The sequence below is a fragment of the Protopterus annectens genome, chromosome 4.part1, assembly GCF_019279795.1.
Source record: "Protopterus annectens isolate FY-2018-M chromosome 4.part1, PAN1.0, whole genome shotgun sequence".
In the NCBI taxonomy this organism is placed as follows: Eukaryota; Metazoa; Chordata; order Ceratodontiformes; family Protopteridae; genus Protopterus; species Protopterus annectens.
Genome location: NC_056734.1, coordinates 247,569,397 through 247,597,050, shown reverse-complemented (window position 1 = coordinate 247,597,050; position 27,654 = coordinate 247,569,397).

Sequence of the window (27,654 nt, the reverse complement as noted above, 5' to 3'; positions counted from 1 at the left end):
ATGTTGCCAGGGCAAGGGTGGTGGTTTTTAGTTTAAGGAGTACTTTCTTCAAGGTGGGTGTAGCCACAGTTTGGAAGATTCATAGATTCATAGACTTTTACTAGGCTGACTACCCAAGGAGCCCTTCTAAGCCTAGACAAGTTTTCCCAAAAGAATAATGATGTCCTGCATCCAAATAGGATATTGAGGGATAGGCTTTTATAAGCTTCCACTGTCCATAAGGGACATGGGTGCAAGGCCTGGTGCACATTTCCTATTCCCTATCCACTTTTTCTAGGTTGAGCTATAGACAAACTTAGCTTCACATGGATGGGAAGCCTGTTTTATAGAAGGGCAGTCTCTGGGACACATATCTGTCTCTCCAACATGTTTTGTTTAAGTCATAGACAAAATTCAGGTCCCTAGACCTTGTATTTCTGGTACTTTTTGTCTTGCAAATATGTAGGAGATTCATAAGTGTGAGATATGCGGATGCCTTGAAAGCCAGGCATAGATCATCCTTCAGCAGTCTATAGGAGAATGAGTAGAAGGAAAGAGCTTTACAGCACTGTGCATAAGACACCTTGCATTCTTTTTGTAAGGAACGTTTGAGGTTGTTCTCGTGGCTGAATATGCCTGGTAAGGTACATACCAAAGGGAGCACTGTACTCTATGATTGGTCTGATAAGGGTGGAGTAATGTGAGATAATGACCTCTTTGGACTTAGATGCCATGCCCTTACTTATAAGTTGTGCAACATAAAAAGATTTACTCCCCACTGTGACCATGTGGTGTTCAAAGGTAAGGCTACTATCTACATACGTATCTAGATCCTTGACCACTGGGTCGACTCTTAGGGATGTATTATTAACATGGTAATTAGCCAGGGTGGTTGATTTCCCAAAGTGTACAATTATGCATTTCTTAGCATTGAGTTTAAGACCATGGCTTTGGCACATTTATTAGTCTGAGATAGAACTTCTTGAAGAATGTGCCTCCAGCTTATAATTATCTGCAAACTTAGTCAGCCATAAACCTTCGGAATTTGCTTCCATTTCAGAGAAATAGATGCCAAAAAGGAGCAGGACCAATACTAAGCCCTGAGGGACTCCTCTAGTGACTGGCCTCTTGGTGGAGGTGGCCTGACCTGTTTTGACCTCCTGGGTCCTATCAGTGAGCCAGTTGGCTATCCAGCAGGTGATAAAAGGGTTTATAACTAAATTAGTGAGCTTGTCTATAATGCATGAGTGGGTATTGTATTAAAAGCCTTGACCAGGTAGAGGTAAGCCGTGGGCACAGTCTTACCTTTATCCAATGCTTTGCTGACCCTCTCAAAAAATCCACCAGATTTAATAGGCATGACCTTCTTTTAACAAAGCTGAATTGTGATGGGTCCAGCATTTGCAGGTTACCTAATTCCTCATTTATTGTATCCATGATGATTCATTCCATGGCCTTACATATTAGGCTGATAAGACTTATGGGCCTGTAGTTACCTGAATCAGTAACTGGACATCCTTTGTGCAGGGAAATGACTGTAGCCTTCTTACATTCCTTGGGCATAAAACCTGACTGAAGGCTACAGGTGAAAAGTAATTCAAGTGGACAATAGAGGTCATGTTCATGTGATTTATTAAATATATTGGGATGTTATGTGGGCCTACTGATGCAGTGTTTTTGGCCTTGGAAAGAGCATTAATGACCTGTTCTCTAGCAATGGTTGGGGGGATAGTGTTATATCGTATTTCCTTTGGCATATCGGGGGGGGGGATTTGAGATGAACTTGTCAGCCAAAAGGTTGGCAATGGCCTTTGGTTCAGTGTGGGTGATGTCATTTACTATAAGTTCTGCACATTGTTGTATATTTCCTCTGAAGTTGCAGACATAGCTGTAGAAAGCTTTGTGATTGTTCTTTGCCTAAGAAGCTATTTTTTCTTCAAATTTAGCCTTTGAAGTATTAATCAACTCTCTTAGCTGCCTGTTAAGATTGGTCAGGAGGCTTTTAGTATGTAAGACGTTGTTCTTCCTACGCTTGACCAAGATTTTTTTTCTTTTGTTGTATAACCAGTTGATAGTGTGATTCCAAAATGGTGCCTTGTCTTTTGACTTTGGGTACAACTCGATCTATACAGCTTATCAATATGGCTATACAGTGATTTTGTAAATAGCCCAGTGTATTCTATATGGTTTACTGGGCTTGGGGGTGCTAGGAATTTTTCCATGTTGTTGCTTAGTAGAGGGAAGCTAGCCATGGAATAGTTCCTAAAGGTTTTTGGTTTTGCTGGATCCCTGGATTTCATTTTTATTTCAAGTAATACTGCCTTATGGTCAGATCTGAGGAGTGAAGCTATTACATTGGGTGAGGAACACTGACCCCCCCCCCTTCCATGTTCGTGAGTACAAAGTCAAGGATGTTTGTACCCCTGGTAGGAGAATGGAACAAGTGTTCCAGGATGCTGGGATTAACAAAGTTTAGGAATTGCTGGGCTTGTGTATTAGAAGTGGTGTAGGATTCCCAGTCTATAGAGGGGTGGTTGAGATCCCCCATGAATATCAAATTAGTTTGAATGGTGAGGGACTCTAGTACATTGAGATAGGTAGTATGGGCTTCCTGTGACATGGAGGGGGACCTATATGTTGCAAGGATATGGTACAGCACCCTGTTTACGAGTTGCACATGTGAGTCATACACTTTAACTAGTCTGGATGTGAGATTAGTCTTAATATAGACTGAGACTCCTCCACCTTTAGTTCCTCCTGTGCAGTAGCTGGTCTAAAGGTGTGAAAGGCATTATAACCTTGCACTACTGAGGTACTGTCGGTGACTTTAAACCATGTCCCTCTTACTACACAGATGGCCACACTGTCTAAGGAAAGGAAGGCTTGCAGGCAATGGCATTTTTTGTTAAGACTTCTAGCATTGAGTAGTACTACCTTCAAATATTCCTTCATAGGTTCAGTTAAGTCAGTAGGTTTATCAGTTTTGCATTGCCTAAAAAAGACACTACAGGGGTGAAAAGGCCATTGCCACTATCTGAAAGCCTAGAGGGGATAAGGGCAGGCCATCCCTGGCAAAGCAGACTGGTCTGTCAACCTTGTCCTCCCAGGCTGTCAAATAGTGTAGCCCCTTGCATTGACACCAGAAGCTAAGCCAATTGTTAAAATCAATCATCTTCTGTTAGTAATGTGGCATCATCCTTGGAGAAGGTAATATGCTGTCCAAACACACCCGTAAAGACAATAATTCAACTGCTGCAATACGATTGTAAAAAAAGCAGGTTTAATTCCGAAACAAATCCTTTAGCACAATAAAACAACGTGGAGACAAGCGCTTTCGCCTGGACAATTCCAGGCTTTATCAAGTCAGAGTACAAAACAAACTGTGAAAGCACTACTTAAATACCTAAATCACGTGCTAGATTTAATTGATAATTAAAAAAATCAAAAAATAATTCAACCTTAATGGAAAATCTTTAGAAGACATATGCCATTTTCCTATCTAACATATTGCTAAAAATTCATAAGAATGCATGTAGTTATACAAATAAAACTGACATCTAGTATATTATGTGCAATTATGCATTTTCTTAAAAATATTGCATATAAGCATTAAAAACAACATTCAAGACTGCAAACTTTGCCTAGAATTTATATTGGACAACAAAATATTGTCTATAAAACAAACAGCCAAGGTATAAACTGATTACCTGTATTATTTTACAAAAATATGTATATGTCGTATCGACCTATATTAAAAACTGGTCCTACAGGCTGCAATCTATAATCTGGCTCTTCTAAGTTTAAGAACTGGCCCTATACTTAACGTCTCATTCATACCAGGTGTATGTTACTGGGATGAACTTGTTCAAGCACCATAAAGGCTAGTTTAAAATTGGGGCAACTGAGGGAGTGTTTATAGAATGCGTTACTTTCTTTTTGTCTATGTCATAGGTATGCTCATATATACGCTTCCTAAAATCCCAGTAACAGAGGTGGAGATTGGGAATCCACCCTGGAATTTAGGGAATTAATCTGGCAGCTTAGGCTTGATGCTGGCAGTACACCTGGTATGAATGAGACGTTAAGTATAGGGCCAGTTCTTAAACTTAGAAGAGCCAGAATTAAACCTGCTTTTTTTTACAATCGTATTGCAGCAGTTGAATTATTGTCTTTACGGGTGTGTTTGGACATTGTTCTTGGTTGCTCTTCACCTTTCGTGGGTTTTTGTTCCTGTAAGGTAATATGCTGCACAGTGCTAGGCTCATACCTGCCTGAAACACATAATCAGCAAGCTCGATTATCTCTTCATACTGGTACCTGTTGTTCAATGACTTGAGTGCCTATGTGACTTGATGGATCCTAGCCCGGGAAAGGCAGCAAACTGTGACTGTCTCCTTACTCAGTCTGGTGAGGGGGCATTGGTAAACCTCACTATAGAATTCCCAATGACCAGGAAATGTGGCTGTGTGCTGGTTTGCCTTAAGGGCTTAGCAGTGGAGGCATTGGATACAATGTTACTGTGTGTAGCTGTGGGTGGTGTTTTAATGGAGTGTTTATGTGATGGCTAAGGATCCTTTCTTTGATTGTACTATGCAGGACATATTAGTGTTTAGGAAAGTTACCTCTAAGTTTCTCAGCATAACTAGTTTTATGTGTAGGGTATTTAACATGTGCAGTAGGTGTGGTGCAAGTGTCACTGACAACCCCTATAGGATTAGTTTTTTAGTTTTACTTGTATGAGTGAGTTTTGCCTCCAGCATTAAAGTGTATTTACACCTCTCACATACACTATGCTTTATTAAGAATAAGTATGTTGTCAGTGTAAATTAGGCATTTGCTTTACTGCCTTAGAAAACCCATCTCATCCACACTGGCCAGAGACAGAGTCGGGAAGTGTATATCTATGGCCAATGATCTACTGGGAAGGAGTGTGTAAAACTTAAATATTGAGCAAGTCAAGGAGAAGGTTTTCTGGTTTGTTACTATTTTAGATGTTAGGATAAGTGATGCTACAGATTTAATAAAGTGGAAATTGAATCAAGTGGCTGTGTTCTCATGTTGATTATTTAGTTCTGGGTCAGGTTGTGTAGTTTGACCAGGTTGTAGTAGGCAGTTTATTGCTAACCAGAAAGTTTTTGGGTTGTGGTGGTGAGTTTCTTGTAACATGGAGTGGAAACTTTTTATCTAGCTGTATCCTATCCTATTTTTAGCCAGGTTGTTAAAATATCTACACTGTAGTTAATTTACTCTGCTATGGCATTGTTTCTAGTTATTGCATTCTTTGTTGCACTTTTTTATTAATGATTGTGTGTCGTTAGATAGCCTTGTTTATTCCAATAAGGGTATGAGTGTTTAAAATGTTGAGGAATATAGAGTTGAAGTATAGGACTGCATCTTCAAAATTATATGTTTCTAGTATTTTCCAATTTGTGGATTTTATTTCTGAACTGAAGGGTTCTGAATTGAAGGGGGAGGGATTATGGGCATTGGTGTAGTGGTGGTATGTTTGTATAGGAGTATCTTTTCTAATTGCAAAGGTTGAGTAATGATCACTAAAAACATCTGGCAAGGTTCCAGTAGTAGACATATATTTGGGGATGTTGCTTAGTGTCCAGTCAGTAGTGATTGTTTTGTTTGCTGTTTTAATATGTGAAATTTGGCAAGTGATTAGTTGGTTAAAGTTGTACAGGTTTACAGCATTTGTTGAGGAATTGGTGGTAATGGTATTGTAGTCTATGTTGGCATCACCCAGAATAGTCTCCAGAGGGATGTTAGTTGAAGTCCAGGTTAAAAGTTCTATCATGTATTTATATTATTGCTGTGGATATATATAGACCCATCAGGCAGAGGGTTTTGTGGGAACTTCATTTTAAGGAAGGCATTAATATCTGTGTATTATTTATGCTTGGGGTGATGGAAAGGTTGAGCAGGTTTTGGTATAGGATAGCTATGCCACCATCTTTTTTGTTAATTCTGTTTTGACATAGGATATTATAGTCTTGTGGTGCAATTTCTTCATCTTTAATTTGAGGTTTGAATCAAGTCTCAGTGATTAGATATCAGAGTATGTATGGGCAATCCAGGCATGCAGCCCTGACAGTTTATTGCAAATCTTTCTTGGGTTGACTGCATATAGGAACAGGTTAGATGAGTTGTTGGATGGTAAGAAGTTGTGGAGTCAGAAGTCCTGGGTTGGGGTGGATATCTCTACATAACTATATTTTATAGAGGACAATGTATTTAAGGGGCCATTTAATTTGGTTATATGTTTTTGTATTAATTTTGGTTGGTGTTAGACTTAGGCTTTTGTATTTATTTTTGAAAATAGGTTAGTTGTCAGGTTTATAAGACTGGCGCTTATAGTAAATTGGGTTTGGGAAAGTTTGTGGGGTTGATCATTTGCATGATGGATGCGCTTGATGGGTGTTGAGAGGTAAGTATTTGTAGGAGGTGATGTGAGTAGGGGTTGAGAGGTATATTATAACAAGTACCAGAGTAATCATATTAATATTGCAGATAGTTATTTTAATGTATTTAGAGTTTGAGGAGGGGAAGGGTATAGGAGTAAAGAAGTACAGAGCATATTGGTTAGAAAAAAGTTAAGTATAAATAATAATAGTCAATTCACTTGGAGGAAAAATTCAATTTTGGGTGTTGCAAGATTAAAGAGGCATTCTGATTGGTTGATTAGTATGATGGGAGGAGTTAGTCTGGTTTATGTTTAGACATAGTGGGGTGGGTGGGAATTGGAGCATAGGGTACTGGACCAGAGTGAGCCTGATCATACAGAGGGTGAATGGAGTGGCTGTGCCACTAGAGAAATTAAGATTTTGCCTGAAGTAAATTATATGAAAAAATGTGGCCAACACTCGGTAAGTGGGTGTTTTATTTGTAACAAATTTTGAAAATAAAAATTGATCCCACAGTCAAGTTATCTGATAAATCAGTCAATAAGGTAAAGAATATGAGATGGGATAGTATGCTGTGGCCAAGTAAGTCTAATAAGTCTCGCACATATGAGTATCAGCTAGGGATGCTGATTGAATTTACAGTCACACACACAGAAGGTAATCACTGTGTATTTGAACCTCCTGCCTATCTAGTTAGACTTTATAGAGAACCACAAGTGTCACAGGAGAAGTCTGAGTGAGAGGGTACTTTAGAAAGAATGACCCTATTGGTGTGCTGCAGAGAAGATGTTGTGAAAGGTAGTATAAGAGGGTGCTGGAGTAATCTAGCAATTTCTCCAGAGTAAAAGTAAATTGTGCATAGCTGTGTTTGAAGACATGTTCACCTGACTCTATACATTCCAAATCCCACAGAGAAAATTTTCCCATGTGGAGCATCGAACCTCCTACCTATCTAGTTATAAAATCTAGAGAGCACAGCATTCTTTGCAAGTGTTACAGGAGAAATCTGACTTGTAGGGGAGACAGTGCACTTTTGACAGGATGACCTCCTCATTGTGTTGCAGGGATGATGTTTCTGTTATAAGTAGGATAAGAGAACTGTGCAAAGCTAAATGTATTCTCAGTAGGGAAAGTGGACTCACCACCAAGTGTTAATTACCTGTCACTATACCTCCTGACACACATGCAAGTTTTTTCTATAGTGAGAATTGAACTTCCTATCTTTCTAGTTACATAATGTAGAAAGCACAATATTATTTGCCATACCACAGGAGATGTTTGACTCTTAAGGGGAAAGAATGCACTTTTGACAGGATGACCTCATCACTGTGTTGTAGAGACATTGTTTCTGTTATTAAAGTGCCATAATGTGTAGAGGGAAATGAGTGCAAAGTTAAATGCATTCTCTGTAGGGGAAGTTGACATCATCAAGTGTTACTTACTTGTCACTATACCCTCCAGACACTCACACAAGTTTCCCATATTGAGCACTGAGCCTCCTACCTGTCTAGGTACATAACTTAGAGAGTGCAGTATTATTGGCTAGCACGATCACCACAGGAGAAGTCTATTAAGGGGAGAGAGAGTGCAATTTTGACAGGGTGGCCTCATCATCGTGTTGCAGAGAGGATGATTTTGTTAAAAATGGAATAAAGTGCAGAGGGAGATGAGTACAAAGTTAAATGTATTCTCCTCGGGGGATGTGGACATAGCACGTCTATATTACCTGATTTAATGTTTAGGTTATAGAATACCTATTCCCCATCTCAGACCTTCTGCACCTCTAACCAGCAACGACTGGATATCTACCAACCAAAGAAAAACATGGGCAAACATCTATATAAATGTTCTGTAGCCCACCCTTGCAACAAACTTCCTTTATAAATATGTTCCATTACCCACCCATTACACTTTAAAAAAGAACTCAAAATTCATCTACTTAAAACCAAGACTTGCCCCTGACCCAACTTAACCCCAATACCTTTGTATTGTATAATAATCTCTCCCTTTTCGCCTACTAACCTACTATGTGTTCACCTGGTAAATTCAACCCTGAAAGTTTATATGTAGGTTTTTAATTTATATGTCGATCTTTATAAATCTCTGTTCAACTTTGCTACTTGCATGCTACTTGTATATTGTTATGTACTTGATTCATGCTTTTTATTTTTCATTAGCTTGCTTCTATTACTAATTGTTTACTATCTCTGAATGTTAATCTAAAACTTATTGTAAATTGTTTGTAACTGGAGCTTTTCTTATCAGATCTCCACTGAAAATGGGCTACTGGCCCAGTTGGACCAACCCGGTTAACAAATGACAAGAAATAAATAAAGAATAAATAAAAATGTAGCACTATCTGTATGGTGTGTTAATCTTAATTAACACCTCATTTTTAAGCCATCATGTTCTGTACAATAAAGTGCTTGTATAGAAACCAAGAAGGGTTAGGAAAGTGCAACTCACATTAACTCATTCACTTTGGAGAAGCTCAGAAAAAGCTGCTTGCTTAATTCCACTATAAGAACAACAGTGCAGCCTGAGCTCATTTTCAGAAAATCCATTTGTAATATCATACAGAAAACAAATGTTCATAACTCTTTAACTGTAAAAGCTAGACTAAACATGTAAACACGAAAGCTGTTCAGCAGACACTGACCTTTCTAACAGTGCAAATGCTGATAGTGCATATCAAAGTCATTATTAAATATTTGGTAACGAATGTTGATATTGTGCATATTTTTTACCTTTTTGGAAAAGAAAAGCACAATATCTTGATCAATGTACCATGTAGACCCAAACAATTTGCATTTAATTTGTTAGTATGAATGTCATCTTTAAAATGATACCTTAACCATTACTGTGTGATGCTCCTTTACAGACATATTCACAGAAATATGATTAATATAATATTTCTCATAACTGATAAATAAACAAAGCATAATATCTCATCACCAGTAACAGACAGAGCCTACATAGCAGTGTAGAAGTTGTGCATCTGAATGTCAGCTTCAAAATGATGCATCATTTCTGTCATCACCATGCACCCTTGCAAAGATAAGGACATAATAATGAGAAGTATTGGAAATGTATAATTTTCATAATCCAACAAGACTAAACAAACTGTGATATCTCTACATGTGTACAGTGCACAGACACAGTTCTTTTACCATGTTGTAAGGAGTGACACTGTCTTCAAAATGAAGCATTACATGGCACACTGACATGCTCCCTTGCAAAGTTACTTACCAAAATATGAAACAAATCATAATTTCCATAACCTATCTCCAAAACAAACTTTGATATCTGCACATGTGTACAACATACACACACAATTCTTTTTACCATGTTGGAACCAGCAATACTGTCTTTAAAATGAGGTATTACTTAGCGCATGCAAATGCTCACTTGCAAAGTTATTTATCAAAATATGAAAAAAAATCATAATTTCCATAACCTAAATCCAAAACAAACTTTGATATCTGCACATGTGTACAACATACAGGCGCACTTCTTTTACTATGTTGGAAGCAGCAATACTGTCTTTAAAATGAGGTATTATTCAGCACACTCAGATGCTCTTTGCAAAATTATTTACCAAAATATGAAAAAAAAAATCATAATTTCCATAACCTGAGTCCTAACAAAACTGATATCTGCACATGTGTACAGCATTCAGAACCAGTTGTGTTACCATGTAGACACATATAATTGTAAATATACACATTCTTGTTGTAGCCAACATATTGCTGAATGGGTACATGTAAAGAGAAAAAGCAAGGTAAAGACAGCCACTCCACTAATGAACCCAGGACAGGCATGGGACTTCAGTGGCAGGCAAGGTCATCTGATCTGTCCAATAGCTGTGCTGGCTACCCACTCAGACAGCTGATACCACTGCAGTCTCACAACCTCCTTCATTGTCAGCAGTATGCCTTACCTATGCCTTTTCTCTTTACAGGTGTCCATTCAGTAATGGACCTAAGGAATCAAGTTCTGTATTACTAAGCTCTTCCTGTCATCTATAACCTAATCTGACCTAAGTACTAAACAAACTCTGTTATCTGTACATGTGTGCAGCATAGAGACAGTTCTTTTACCATGTTGTAAGTACCGATACTGTCTTCAAAATTAGGTATTACTTAGCACGTTGGCAACTTCCCTAGCAAAGTTATTTACCAAAATATGAAAAAATGTTATAACTTTCATAACCCAACTTATATAACCCAAGTCCTAAACACACTTGAAACCAGGCATATCCAGGAAAGCAACAGAGTGGGGCCGAGCTGAAGAGTCTCCAAGTTCCCCACTGCCACCCAGGATGGTCTAAGATTCATGGTGCCCCAACCACTATCTAGTGATACAGGAAATTACTACATGATACGATGTTCAATTCACAAAAATGTGAGCCATGTTACCACAATGAGTTGATATTGTGCCCACTACCAATAATTATAAAAATAACAGAAATACTGTTTGGGGGGCTTGAAAATGACTCCATATAGACAGAAACTATTATCTGGTTTGTGCATTCAATGTGATAATGACTTCTACTTGTGTGAATAACAGTGGCAGCTGCTGAGAGTTTTACCTGACAAGTGAGAATGACTGAGTGTTACACTGTAACTGCAGTCATTGTTCAAATGTGATAATGATCTGCATTTCATTACTGCAAGGTTCTGCATGTTCAGACAAAGGTGGTAACTGCTGCACAAAACCAGTTGATTAGGCATTCATTATATTCCTGGTGCAAGAGTTATGTAACATGGAGTCATTGCCATCTGTTAGGAGAAGATCAGAGTAATTCACTAAAAGCCCTTCCTCCCACCTAAATTCCACACATGACTAACAGATCCAGGCATATTGCCCAACATATATGGTAGCTCCATGCTGGTACTAGTCTGGAATTAATAGCATTGATCTCGTTAAGACAACCACACAATAGAATCAAAAACAGAAATAAATTCAGAAATGTCTAAATTATCTGCTTGATAGGTTTAACAATTAATCCAACAGGGGGTTATTCATTTTATCCCAACTTACCATCCCTCTCATTAGAATAAGACACAGAAGCTAAAAAAGTAGAAATACTGTCTAAAACATCTGGTTGAGCAATGCCAAAAAATCAACTCCCCATCAATAATTTTGCCCAGCAGTCACATCAGCAGTCTGACCATGTATGCAGAGGCACTTCCCTGATACACAAATGAATTATTCCCCCAGGCAACATCTTCATTATTATGTGCAGGCATACACATGTACCAAATGAAACATTCACCCAAGTCAGCTCTTCAGTAAAATGTCAAAGTATGCACAAGCACCAGAAGTAAATATTTCCCCAAATAACCCTTCAATATTAGTTCATGGCATGTATTGCACCAAGTTACCCCTACAATAAAATGTTGAAATAGGTACAAGCACTAACATGAAGCATTTCCCTGAATGACCCTTTCTGTACCAGCTCCAATATGTACAATCACCAAACAGGGGGTTCAGAAGGTAGGTAGTTGAAGTAGAATGAAAAAAAATGGACAACACAGATGGGACATTATGGTTAGTACATAACTTCTTTATATGATGTCTGAGTATGTACACGCACCAGTGATCCCTTCCACAGTCTGCCCTACTATGCACAAGCTCCAGAATGCAACATTTCCATTGACAACCCCTTCAGCAGCCCTTCCAAGTATGCAAAAGAAACAAAATGAAACATTCCCCCCAATGGCCCCTTCATTAGTATATCAGAGTATACACAAGTCCTAAAATGAAACATTTGCCACATGACCCCTGCAGTACTATGTCCAAGTATGCACAAGAGCTAAAATTAAATATTTGCCATGAGACCCCTTCAGTTGCATGTCCAAGTATGCACAAGAACCAAAAGGAAACATTTCTGGCAATAACCCCCAACCTAATAAAAAAACTCATGACAGACAAAAAACTTTTATACCAACCTGCAAGCTACCAATAAAAATAACCCAACACATTGCCACTATACTCACTACATTCTTTTGTGACAGTACAGCCACTCTAACTCACACAAAGCCTCAAGTTAGTATGCCCTAAATATTACTCCCAAAGTACCCCCCTCTAAACACACACTCTTATACTCATCTTATTCCTATGTCCACTGTAGACTCTTCACAAGTATTCAAAATCATGTTTTACAGGGGGGGTCTCTATAATTTATATAATAAAAAGCTATTATTAAGAGGGCATTCTCCCTTCTGTAACATAAAGACATAGTTGGTAAAGCTCCTACTTTATTTTAAATAACTCCTCTGAGACTTGTCCATAAATGTTTTTGTAATACTTTGGAGCTTCAATCTCCAGTTTCCACTGAAAACGAGCACCTATCCAGTTAGACCTTCCCTGTAATCTTATGTTCAAAAGTGTAATTTCCTGGTTTCACCTTTGAAAACTGTAGTCACTAATATAAACCCTGTTATTCACGAAACTTTCAAGAGTGATGTTTAATTAAAATCTGTTAACTGCAGAACACATTGGACAGCAAGGCTGTGTCACATAAATTTGACAAACTTGAGGACAGGGTACACAGTTGATTTGGGCATGTTATTTTATGGAAGTGGAAATGCTGCCACGTGTGAGATGGCAATTTGCTTCTTTGTGATTTTGAATGCTATAAAATAGTACTGTTTAGGGAGTATGTCAGAGGCTGGGGTTTTCAGCAAAGAGGCAGCAGAGGAGATTTGTAAATGGCAGCTGAAACATGCTGACTGACTCAGTAAAAAAAAAGTTCAAGAACTTATACTGCTTGACGCGGTATTGGGTGTCAGACAGCTAAAACTAAAAGCTGTCCATTATTGTTCATAAATGTTTTTGTAATACTTTGGAGCTTATACAACCCTTTAAACTCGCATTGGTAAGTATACCTTATCTGCTATTGAAGGTTAGAGAGTTGCTTAATTAAATAAAGAAAAAAATAAACGTGCATGTAAATACAAATGGTTGCAAGAGAAGAAGGCATATTGGATGGCGCAAAGACAAATCTGACACACACGTTTCATTTGCTAATGTGCATACCCAGATTGCAAAGCAAAATATATTGGTGGATAATTACACTAGACTAGCACGCATATCTCTCAACTCTCCATGATTCTGACTCAAATGTTAGCAATGTCCCTATTAATCTCACTGTTGCCTTTTGGAGGAAAGTGGTTAATTACACTTAATGACAATATTAAGAGTACCAGACTTCTTTTACTTGAAGAAATGTATATTCATTCACATTCTGTTAATGTCGCAGATTTACATAACTAATATTTTAAGAGTGTCCCTGAATTTTTCCCGATGTCCACGATTGGTTGAGAACTATGCTAGCTAGGATGTGTGTACAAATCCTACACAAAGCAACTGACAACCCACAGTTCACAGTTGTATACAAGCACTTACACACCACCAAAGGTATAACAATGGAAAATTACATTTACTTATTCATATAAAATATTAATTTGATACAAGCTGCACATAAATCTACGTTGACATCACTTGATGTTACTAACATTTTATGTGCTATTTACAACCACAAAAACATACCTAATGATGCAGCTACATGTGTACCTGGCTGCATCTACCAATACACGCCATCAATTATTATTTGCAGTCACACAGATATGTAACTAAGTCCGTGCGCAACTGTACCTAGACTTGTGCACGCCTCATATTAATGAGTTTCGTGAAATATACCTGCTAAAAAAGCACGATGGTCAGCAAATTAAAATTCCATATCTAAACTATTCTGGGGGTTTTACAATAAGCAGCGGCATCAGATCACACGGATGGCAAATATTCTCTTGATCGGGCCTTCCACGGCTAAGGCCCAGGAAACTAGAAGAACCCACACTACCAAGTCATTCTCTTTTGTTATTTTCTTCAGTTTTGACATTTTAAGCACATAATTCCTAAGTCATGAAGGAGAAGGAGTACGCGTCAGGTGCACATCATCACATTGGTTTTGAGCAACACCGTCTGCACAGAGTGTGTAGTCAATACTGAGAGTGAGACATATTTTATGCAAGTTTTATTTATGTAAAATATTGATAAGATTGAAGTGCTTTACAGTGGTTAGTGATGTGTACACGTAATATCTGATACAGTCTCAAAGATTAATTGATCTGCAAGAAACAGAGCAGCCAAGTAAAAAAAAAAAAAGGAACATAAGGAAGGGGCATGTGTAGAATATGCTGTATCTATAAGACTCTTCATGTGATAGACTGATGCGGATCTATAAACCAGTTTCACAGCAGTAATGGTTAGGGAACAGGAGTCTGAAAACCAAAAGGTATAATATGATGCAAAAGCACCAAGAGATCTGGATAAATGTGCAGAAAGTGATGTAATAAATACTCTGCAATAAAAGCCAAGAGTGCCAGTGCAGCACGTGTAGCAGATTAAAATATTTGTTAGACTAAGGGCAAATCTGTAAATGAGCCCTCCCCAGCCCAAACACCCACACTCACACTAACACTAACATGAACTTAATGTAAAATCATGCTGAATCATAACTGCATAACCTAAATTACAACTTCAGTTACGATTTCAGTGTGTTTTGCATTAAGCTCAGCTAAAGATCTGCAACAGAGTTACTCACGCTTGTGTACAGCACTCGGGGGTAACAGCTTGCAATTAGTATCTTCAAATGGCATACTCGGTGTTAAGTACAGAGGCACCATAAGAAGTTACTCGGGGTTAATGAGTTAAGACATTGACTGGCTAAGGGTGGCTTACAAAGTCTCCCTGCTGTATATGCAATGTTTTTGCAAATGATATCTTGCTGCACTAGTCATATAGTATGTTAATGAAATGTTGTAAATGGAGAGACATACAAACATTTGCAATTAAGTATATGATAAAAATATGAAATGCCATGAAAAAGTAACTACACCTACAGCTGTAATCTGCAAAAGCACCAGTCTGCAGAGGGATTACCTGTATCTATATTAGACGATCAAACATCATATGGTCAATACCATATGATCGAACTTTTAAAAATACGAAAATCTAATAAAAAAAAATAAACGACAGAAAAAAACCTACCTGAACATTGTAAGCAGGGAGGCAAGCACCCCTGCACCCCTGCACCCCCCGCTCTTTAAATATACTGACTCCTAGACCGCACTACAGTGCAGGAAAGGGAAATATTCCCATTCCGCACTGTATGGAGATCTCCGTTGAAACGTTCAAACTTTTAAAAGTTTGATAACATGATATAGACCTGATTACCTCAACATGCCATATAGGAACTTTTTGTTCATTACATCTAAAAGCCTAAGAACTGTTACACCATATTATCTTTAGTATGCCTTTACTCTCTGTTCCATAGTACAGTGGTTTTAAGCACATTTCCATAAAGCAAATTATCTTGATAACTGTTGATATTTTGGAAATTCTATACTGTAAGGAAACCTAATTGCTGCTCCTGGGTATTGACCCCACACACAGTTAAGCTGGTGTTCTCATTGCCTAATACAAGCGACAAGAGCTACTGGGGAAGACACGTATGCCTTATATCAAGTTTCATGTATGCGTGCTCAAGATGCTAGGGAGTGACTGACTGAAAATACTTATCTGGCTTGTATCTGGACTTGAGGCATCCTTACCCCATGCCTCTCTGAGGCATGTTATTGTTTCTTGGTACATCTCATAGTTTGCTGCTATTTCCTCTGCAGCTGTAGAGTAGAGACAAAGAAAAGAACACATATGAAAGCATAAAGTATTTCTGTCTTGGGTGTCTAATGCATGCTATATCATTGACTTTTGATGGGTCAGTATATTTGCACAACTGAGGGGTGCTGTCAGTCTTAATTTCATCCTCCCATCCACTTAGGAGATTCTGCTTGCATGCCATCTGGTCACTGTAGTGATGATGACATTGTTCCTGAGTGCATGGAATGACAGCTACATTGGAAACAGCCTTAGCGCACCTATTCCAAGTCTCAGTCTTAAACTGAGACCTGGTATAATCGCCCTGCAGCAGCCTATGGTTGTAGCTTTTAATAAGAAATGCCCCAAAAATCCCAAAATCCTCTACATCCCACCTTTGTTCTCTAAATTTAGCACAATTCTCTCCATCACCAGCCATGTCTGCAGAAGTCAGGATATCAATACAGGTCTGAACTGGTGCGAAATTCAGATTTTGCATGTAACAGGTTATGCACAAGGACATTCAGCCTTGCCAAATGCATTTGTGTAGTTGCAAGTATATAGATTTTTTTGGCAGGCACATTGGCAGTACTTACATCAAATAGCAATAAAGATGTGAAACACGGCAGTGAGATTTGTCTTGTGTGATGTTTAACCTACTGATGCACATTCCAGTGTTCAACAATGAAACGTGCATTGGCTTGACTTGTAATCCTAGGTGTTTGGAATGATAAATAGGATGAATTATGACATATTTTGATGTTGGAACATTACCATCTGGGAATCAAACCCATATGATAAAGAATGCAAAAATTGGAACGTTGCTTATTAATTCTCATTGCCACACGGGAACTTCCTTTTAAGTATGGTAGTTAGAGATATAGTAATTTTAGAATGAATAGTGATATACTTAAGAGATGCCTGTATGTGTGTGATTTTATGTAGTCCTCTGAAAACATTCCTATGTAAAAGGCAATATTTATGTTTGTAAATATATTTTGGATTGATGGAGTTGCATGACCTAATATAGGTTGAAGTATGTTATATACACATATACTTCACAAGACATACTGCCCTAAACACATGGGATATGTGATGACCCATGATGATTAAAACAAAACTATTGTGTCCATAAAACATATGGAAGTGCATTTTAAATTAAATATCACCACTGTCATGTTTAACAAACTACACATACATTATCTTGAGGTTATATGGGGAGGATTGATGATATTTACTAAATAGAAAAGTTTAGTTATTCAAGCATTACTGATGCATTGTTTGTAATAAACATGTTTATCATTCTATTTTGTATTCAGTATTACATTCCTAATATAAATGTGAGAAATGATATTCAGGACCCTTTGTAAAAGTATCTATTAGCTGAATTCAAACCTTTAATTATATACGCTCTTTATCTAAACTCACTGCACATGCACCTTGTGCCATAGAAATAGGTATGTGACTTGTGACATTTCTCCACTCAATACTGTCCAGAGTGGTGATGAAAGTGCAACAGTGCCAGACTTGTTTGCATTACAGAAGGCAGTCTAAATTACATTTTTTCACTTTTTTCTTAGGCAGGAAAACTCTAGCCATCACAAGAGGCCTAGTCACCTATAAATTCACACGTACTACAGAGAGGGCAACCCAGAGTTTATCTAAACATGTGTTTATAATTTATTGATCTTTAGTGTTAAAAAGAGGTCTGAGTGCAAATGACAACATAAAGGAATTTCAGCTTCTGTGCGACTTTCAGAGTAACGGCTTTATTCTACTTAATTTAATATTTAGTTGTATATTGTTTATGTGATTTTTCTCATAGAAGTTGATTTAAAATCTCTATGAATTCTGTAGTAATTGATTTTGATTTTCTTTTTCTTTTACAATTATTTATTCATTCGCAGCTGAAAATGGATTCCTTAAATGAGTATACCATTAATGATCTTGCAAGTATCTTGGCCAGTGTGTTAAATAATATGTATATTTAAAAGTAGCTATTGATAACACTTGTTTTGCATTCCTCATGTCGAAAGTTAGATGATTTGTTTAACATTAGTAGCAGTAAATGTAGACTTACTGATGATTGCACTTGTGCAATTGGCACAATTTGGAGAACATATATTAATAACTGGACTGATGAGATAAATAATGTTAGGTAAAGAAAAAATAAAACATATTTAGGAAACAAAGTTTCTATTGTCAGTAAAGATGACTCCAGCCCTATTGAAGAAGATAATACCACTGACAACTTTGGCAATCTGAGGATTCAGAGCACATAGAAGAAAATAAGAAAGAAATGGAGAAGTTCACAACAAATAACAAAGATAGGACATATTAAAATGACACTGCTTTGTTATGTAACACACAGATTACAGGGAATGATAACATTCTTCTACCAGAAAACCTTCAATATACAGAAAAGGGCATATTTTTCCAGAAGAGAAGTTAGAAAGAAAAAGCAAGAGATAGGTGAAATAAAAAAAAATCAAAATTGAACATGGAAGGATTGAAAAACATTAGTGTAAGAAAAAAGGGGAGAAAAACAGAAAATGATAACTTAGCTCAAGCTGCGGATGTGCAAAGCCAGCAGGATGAAAAATCATACGCTTGCAAATGTAATTAGCAATGAAAACAGTGGGATTAATCAGACTAATGGTGATGAAGAGCACTCCTTTATAATAATTGATAGAGAAAATATTACTGAATTAGAAGATGAATATTCTTCTGCTCTGGTAAGAAAAGATATTCTTGCAAATGGAAATTCTCAATTATTAGAGGAATTGATACTTACATTTGCAGAGAAGATAATGGACATTGCATAGTGTTATGCTTGTTAGTAGTAACAATAGAGATGTGAGAACATTCTTAGAATGACAATGTGAGATAGTATGGAGTTGTTTTTATTCATGTTGGTACATGATCTCATCCACAAGGACTATCTACATGTTAGTAGGGCACTTACAGCCTCTTAGATTGCATAGCTTCCACAGGTCTTAGGAAATATTTTTCATAAATTACATATAGAACGGAGAGTCAGGTCACTGGGAATGAAAAAAAAAATTTGGGATAAATACATACATGAAAAAATGTCCCATTTAACAAAAACATGGAAATGTGTAGAGCATTCTAGCCTAACTTTGGTCACATGTGTTTAGGCAGGATGGCATGCTCTTGTCAAGATGAGGGGATATAATATTTGAAACAGATATTTTGTAGTATTTGACAACCACAAGGCAGGATTTTTGACAGGTCAAAATGTTTATCATTTCATAGATAGCAACATTTAATGCATCTTTGATGGTTCTTAATCTGAAGATATTAAATATTGTTATCTGTGCTAGCATGACTGGCTAAAGTTTTGTAAGTACAGTAATTGCAAATAATTGTAAATTACCCTGTGTTATATATGCCAGCATGACTAGCTATAATTTTGTAAATATGTTTATGGTTTTGATTATTACTTTGATTTATGTTAGATGTTTGAATCAAACAGTGTTCTTCTGGCTGACCAAATGTACATGTTATTTAAAAATTAATTCTGAATGTAGGTTATGCCAGTCAGCTGACCTAGATGTGATCTCATTGTGTGCCAGAGCTGAAAGGAATAGAATCTCTATAACAGCTGTTTTGTTTACTTTTTAAAGTCTGATATGAGAGAGTACAATTCTCATAACAGCTTTCTGTGACTTTTAAAAACTTCTGCTATAAAAGCAGGTTCTGAGTCAAAGTACAGTTTTTGTTGTAGTTGTTCAGTTGTCAGTTGCTGTTTTCCAGATCAATAGTTATCGCTCAGAGTTTTCCAGAACTGTTCAGCAGAAATAGTAGGAGATGTTATTCTAGTTGCTGAGGACCAGACAACAGCCTGAAGAGTGAGCATAAATTCTCATATTGCCTAGCAGAAGTAAGAGTATCATCTTGCCTTGCTGAGTTAATTAGATTAGACAGGGACAGTTAATCTTTAGATAGTTAGGGAATTATGATTAGATAATTAGGGTTTTTCTGCAATCAGTGTGAAATCTGTCCTATAGTGTTATTTTCATAATTCCTGTGTGTGAAAATCTGTAGTTTATTAGAATCAGTTATTCAGTGCATATACATTTTAAATAATTTTATTTATTATTAAATATTTTACTACCTTTTACCATGGCTGGTTATTTATAAAGTACTTTTAGTAACCTGAGAGTGTTTATGCTTATTGTGCTAACACCAGGGCCACTCCAAAATGCCTTACTGCTTGGATTACATGCTACTCTTTATTTATTTATTTCCAGTTTGTTTACTGGGGATGTCCACTGGGCTCAAGAGCCCATTTTCAGTGGAGGCCTGGGGAGAAAAGCTCCTCAAAGCACAAGTTACATAGCATATAGAAATAGAAACATTAAAAGTTACCTAAAGATATTGACAACTATAGCAACAATTTCCATTTCATTACAGTATGGGGAAATGGGGATCCCTGGGAGGAAAAGGATCCTTGAAGCAAGTTACATTACAAGACAAAAAGCAGTAATTACAAAGTTACATAGCATAATTAAGAGAAACATGAGTAATTGCAGTCATTATGGAATTTTACAGTAGAGCAGCAGGTAGAGTTGCTGAATGAGAAGGTGTTGATTACTTATTTGGTAAGATATTAAAGTGAGAGTTTGTAGGAGAGGATGAGAGGCATAGAATATGAGGTGGGAGGGGGGATAGGTTATTGCTTCACTAGAAGGACTATAAGAAAGGTTAGAAAGGGAAAGGAAAGGATTAGCCTGGAGAGTAGGAAGAGGGGAGGCTAGGAGGTAAGGGGTGAAGAGTGCAGTTACATTTTCTAAGAAGAAGTAGGTAAGAGTGAAGAAGTCTTTTGAAGTTGCTTAGGTTTTCACAGGCTCTCAAGGAAGAGGGCAGGGCATTCCATTTTTTGGCTAGAGTGAAGGAGAATAAGAGCTGACCAGCAGGACATTTAGGTTTAAAGATGGAAATAAGGTTTTGGTGAGTGGATCTAAGGGGTCTGGGAGGGCTATATGGTATAAGGTAAATAACAATATTTATTTTACCCAGTATATTTGAACACCCCTTTTTAATGGTATTGTGGTATTTTACTGGAGGCAGCTGTTACCTTGTTATTTAGGAAAGAGGACATAGGGGGTAAATCTGTTCCATTCTTTCCCAAGAGTGTTTGTATGTGTGAATTTCAAATATTTAGGAATGAGTGTGTCAAATACCTGGAACTGGGACACAGTGCTCTGCAGTGGTTAGTGTGAAGAGTCATTTGGGAACCTGGAGTGAAGTATATCGATTTCCAGGTTTGGAGTCTGTTCCTGGGGCACTGTTAGGGGAAAATGTGTATTTTTGTCCCTGCTTTCAGTGATGCTCCCTTACCGGAGACAGTGGTGAGGACTGATGCTCCTTAGTTACTGCCCTAGGTTTAAGTGGGGCCATTGCACTTAATGCTAGGAATATTGATAAAAAATAGAAGTAAAAAATCAAGACCTGGAAAAAGGTACAATGGAAAATACTCATAAATAATGTAAAAATAAAAAATAAAAAAATACCGTACCAACACAGCTGGCAAGGAACACTCTTTATTATACAGTAACAAAGTAAGCGCCTTCATGATATTCAAATTACTTCATCAGACTACAACAATATTAAACTGCAAGTAATTTAAAACACTGCCCATCCAATCAAAATCTTTACTCTTTCATTCTTCCTATGAAAAGCCTTCGACTTATCTTGCTGCTGATAACATGTAGCTGTATACAATCTATAAATGGAATACATACAGATATGCAAAAATTTCTCTAAAACGTACATAAATATATCATACATAAACAAAATATATATATTAAATATGTTAAAAATATATATATTATTCTAAAAATATTAATTTCAGTGTTTCAGTGGTCATGCTTTTAAAAAAGGTTTCAGGGTAACATACCAATTAAACCAGGTGGGTTATCAGCATTAAAATATAATATCCATTTCTGTTCAGCCATCTCTGTCATATTTGTTATATCACTCCCTCTTATTCCCTCTTCTATAATTTCTAACACTAAAAATTTAAAAGCATGATCACTGCCTTCCTTAGAGACATGTTGTGCTAGTGCATTAGTTTCTTTTACATTCCTAATGTCCCTATAGTGTTCTAAAATTCTTTCTTATAAAGAACAATTAGTTTTGCCTCTGTAGAAAGCATAACAGGCTCGACAAAAACTAAAGTATATTATATTCCTGGTTTTGCAATCCGCATAAAAATGTAATTCTATCTTAAAATTCACATATGGATGCAGAAAATATGATCCCTGTACAATTTCTGCATGTATATGTTCCCACCCTGCTGGATTCTATAATATTCTTATACCCATGTGATCTATAACACAAATGTCTCTTTAAAGACTTATTATTGTTGAAAGAAAAATGTGGTACTTCATCTATTTCACCCTTTCATTCTTCTATAGTAGTTAAAATATTTAAATTGCTTTTTATGATATTACAGAATTTATTTATATCACTGGAATATGAAAGTGGGACACTAAGAGTATCAACCCTCCTTTTCTCTTGTTCCATCTCCTCTACAACTCTATCTGTGAAGTACAGTCTAAATTTACCCTGCCCCTCTTTTCATGCATAAGTAATACAAATATCTATTTCTTTTTCATTATAACCGCTACTCAAAAAATCGTGCTTCAGAGACTGAATCGCTAATTCTAGTTGTTTATCATTATTATGCAACCTCATTATTCTTAAAAAAAACTATCCTTTCATAACATTACATGACATGTCTAGGGATGCATGCTATTTCTTTGCAATACATTATTTTTCCTGCTCGGCTTCCTATTTAAGCTAGTTTGTATATTTTTTGTCTCTGTCTTTTTAATCATCACATCTAGATATTCTATCTGCTCAAGAGAGTATATGTAAATCTAAGAAAAGTTGTTGTAGCATGTAGATACTCTATAAACATCTGTAAAATGTCCTCAGAACCTTCCCATAATAAAAACATGTTATCTACAAAGCATACATAACATGCTATATACTTACTATAGTCATTTCCATGTAATACTTTAGTCATTTTCCATTGTACTAGAGCTAAGTTTGCATAGCTATTTGCACATACTGTGCCCATAGCTATGACAACTTTTCGTAGAAAAAACTCCTTTTCAAATAATACACTATTCTGCAGACTTATTTCCAATAAAGTACATAGCAAGTTAACGTTTGCATAACTAAAAAAATCACTTTTCATTCAGGAATTCCCTAATGTTCTCTATACCCCATTCATTCAGGATTACTGTAAATAGGGATTCTATATCTAGTGTCACTAAGAAATATTCATTATTCAAACTTAGAGCTCTAACATATAATCTTTGTAAAAATGTTTTAACATCTTTCAACACTGTCTCACAATTCTCCAATAATGGATGTAGATTCTTTTCTACAAAAATTGATAGGAGATTCAGATGTTCAGCCTTTGCTAGACACTATCGGGTGCATGGTTGAGCATTTAGCATGTTTGTGGCTCTTCGGGAGTCCATACATAGTTGGAATAAATGGGTGTTCAACATTAAAATAACCAAACAAACTTTCAGATATCATCCCCTGTCATAAGCATATCAAATATAAAAAATGACACTTTTTCAATCACTCCTGTAACAATAAATTTAGAAAAACATAAATATGTATCATTATCATATAGCAGCATTTTCATTTGTTCTACATATAATTCTCTATCTAAAACTATAATCCCTCCTCCACTATCTGCTGATCTAATCTCTAACAAATGCATGTCTTTCAATTCATGTAAAGCAGCATATTCATCTGATTTCATATTATAAAATGCAGGTCTACCTCCTGTATACCTCCAGTATACCTCCTGCTACAACTACTTTGAGTGTACATGCATACACATTTTTGCCATCACTCTGCTGTCATATTTCCTCTGTATTCTCTTGCTATATGACTTACTGTAGTCTTTTTTCCATCTCTTTTTTATTGTAAGTACTAGCTTTATTGCCTCAGTTTTTATTCTAACAACTAATGTAGTTTCTCAAATGTTTTGATTGAATTTTATTTCTTTATTATGTCTGTTAAGTTCTCATTCTGAAAAAAAAATAATGTGTTGTTTTCATATTTGTGCTTGAATATTATGACTTTATTGTGTCTGTCTAGTGTTTCATTCTGTAAAACTGTATTTATCTGGAGCTTTTCTGCCCAGGCCTCTGCTGAAAATAGGTACCCCATGACCCATTTGGACTTTTTCCGGTAAGTAAATGCCAAATAAATAAATAAATAAATAAATAAATAGGAAAATTATTTACAGCATATGTTCAACAACAGCAATTGCTTCATACTGTAAAAAAAAAACTACAAGGGAAGGGAACATTCTAGACATTGCTTGTGTTCCTAAAGAAATTACTTTTACTTAATGTCATTTTTACCACAGTTGATATACAGTGATCTTGGGGTTATAAAGGTTAGTTTGTAGCTAGATAATTCTGCCAAACTGAAATCTATACAAATGCACAGCAGATTAATAACAGATTATATAAAAACAAAACATCCACTATGTGATACTAGTTGGAGTGACACATTCAGTAGAAAAAACTGTAGACGAAATGTGAAAGGTTTGAAAGAAAATTTTTTGAATGTAAAAAAATAAAAAAAAAATGTTTAACATCAGGATCTAGACACACAATGTCAGGAAGATATATTTTCAAAAGAGCAAGATGATTGATTAAGGTGAGATACAAAAATATAAGAAATGGAAAAGAGGTCAAGCTATGACTTTGAAAACTCAAACAAGAGAAATTAAACATAATGTTAGACAAGATCAAGACAGTTTTGAAGAAAAAATACTTAAAGATATTGGGCACAACTAGAAACCATTTTATAGATACATAAGATGTGGTGACAGTAAATTAATGCAAAATGATAAACTGTAAGTAGATTCTAAAATGTATTCTCAGATACAACATATTATAGATACATAGATACAAAATCTTATATAAAGCACTTTGGCTCCACAAAGGGGGTGATAAACTGTCTTACTAATATACAGATAATTTCAGACACTAAAATCAAATTACACTATATTGAAAAAAACAGCTAAGAAAAAATGAATTCAAACAAAGCACATGGAGGAGGCAGAGTTAATAATAATGAACTGAGAACACTTTGGCAGGAACTTACAGTATCATTATATCTGTTATTTACTGTGTCATGTAAATATGGGGATATTCCTCACATTTGGCGACATGCACTTGATAAACCTGTATTGAAGGGAAAGGGAAGTAGGATAAAACTAGATTCATACAGATCCATACAGTTACCTTCATGTTGAGGAGAAATAATGGAAAAGGTTATATTGGAAAAATTACTGTCAGAATTGGAAAGTTTGGGACTTGAATATACAGCATGTATATGTTGATGCATTACCACCTGTAACATGCTGTTCTATAACAATATGTGAACAACTACAAATGAAAAATGTGCTGTGATATAATTTACACATATTTAACCTTAGTATTTCATAGGGTCATACACAAAACACTCATCAATGAATTAGAACAACTAGGTATTGCTGTACTCTTGATAAGATGGATAGCTGCATGGCCTACAAATAGGATATGGCAAGTACCATACAGCAATTGGACAGGTAACGCTTGAGGTTGCAGTCAGGGTGTCCCACAGGGATCTATCTTAGGCTCATACTTGCTCACAACATATCTTTCAGAGCTATTTTTTCAACTGGTGTTCTACAGTCTGTATGCAGACGACTTGAAATAGTAAACTGATTACATGTTTTACAGACAGGGCATGTTTGCAAAAGAACTTGACTAAACTGATGTTTTGGGCACAGGAGAATAATATGTTGATCAATACATCAAAAACTAAGCATATCAGATTTGAGATACATAAATTGAAAGGTGAATGTTTAATACAGCACACAGTGATAGAAACTATAGATTCATTTAAGGACCTGGGTATATGAGCAGATCCAGCTTTGAGTTTTTCTAATTAGATCAACCAATTGGTTAATGATAGTTATAGAACTATAAGTTGTATAAAAAGATTTATAAAGTCTCGGAAATCAGAAGTGATGAAATCATTGTTTGTTAGGTATTAGATCTAAACTTGATTATGGAATAATAATAAGGAAACCATATAAGAAAACAAACATGAGTAATCTGGAAAGGGTACAGTGGGAATATACCAAGAACATCCATGGATGTAAAAATTTAAGTTATTATGAAAGGCTAAAATATCTGAACTTGTTCAGTGTCTCATACAGATATGTAAGAGGATACCTTATTGGAGTATATAGGGCATTTAGAGACAACTACCTCTGTGAATGTTTGTGGTTATCAAAAAGTACAGAATCATCAGACAGTTTATATAGAATATTCTACAGGAATGAGAAGTATACTAATTGGTTCTCTGAGACAGTAGCTGATGCATACAATAGGCTACCAAATTACATTAAAGCAAGCACTAGTTTAAATATTTTAAAAAGCAGCCTGGACACTTATTATGGAAACAACTGTTTTAGTATATTGGCAGGCTAGAAGGGCATTATTGCCCATGCTTGAAATATTTGAATGTATGTATGTACGTATATATGCATGTCAGTGTGCTGCTGAGTGGAGCACAAATGCAAAAGGCATTGGAAATATAATATGACCAAGATAAAAGCTGGCAGTAAAATTAATTCAATTAACGGATATATCTAGCAATGACCAGCGCAATAAGTGCATTCAAATAACACATTTGTCCTTCTCACACTTCCTTTCAACATCAGAAATGTACTTTGTGGATCACACTATCAGACTTGTAGCTAATGACAAATAATGTGAAAGTAGACAGACAACAATTCACATGCTGTTAGCAATACTTTGAATAGCTGAGTTTTACACAGCAACACACTGAAAAATAAAATGTGTGTAAATATGTTTGCAGAAACCCCCTTCTGTTAAATTAATAATTAACTGTATTTGAACCCTGCATCCTCTGTCATATTTCTCTCAGTTTGCTTCACTTATACCTTATGACACAAAGTTAGTTATCTGACAGGTGGAATTTATTCACTAAGTACTATCCAGAGTGCTCATTTCCATGCACCATTGCCGGGCATGTTTGCTCTACAGAAGGCAGCCCAAAATAATTTTTACACTTTTTCCTTCAGCAGTGAAACATATTTGTGCACCACTTGGCAGCACATAAATGCAAAAAGCAACAAAGTAAAAATTACATGAAATTGCAATAAAAGTAAAAATTAAATATGAATATTACTTTCATCATCGGCTTGCAACATTTAAAATTATGTCATACCTCATGACTGATTTAGGTAATGGCAAAATTCTTCCTATTCTTAAATTTCTATTCTCACACTTAAAAAAACTATTTCTGAAATGTATAGCAAATGTAGCCATTAGTAAGGAGTATAGATGATTTTGCTAATACAGCACACTGGTAACAGCAAGTCACAGAGACTATAGGTGACGTATTTATTACACCCACTTAGGGTTTGTAATTCATCTTCCAAAATGTGTGTTACTAATGATTTGAACCCCACAACAAATCTGTATTTTCTCCAAAGTCTGTATACTTACAGCTTGTG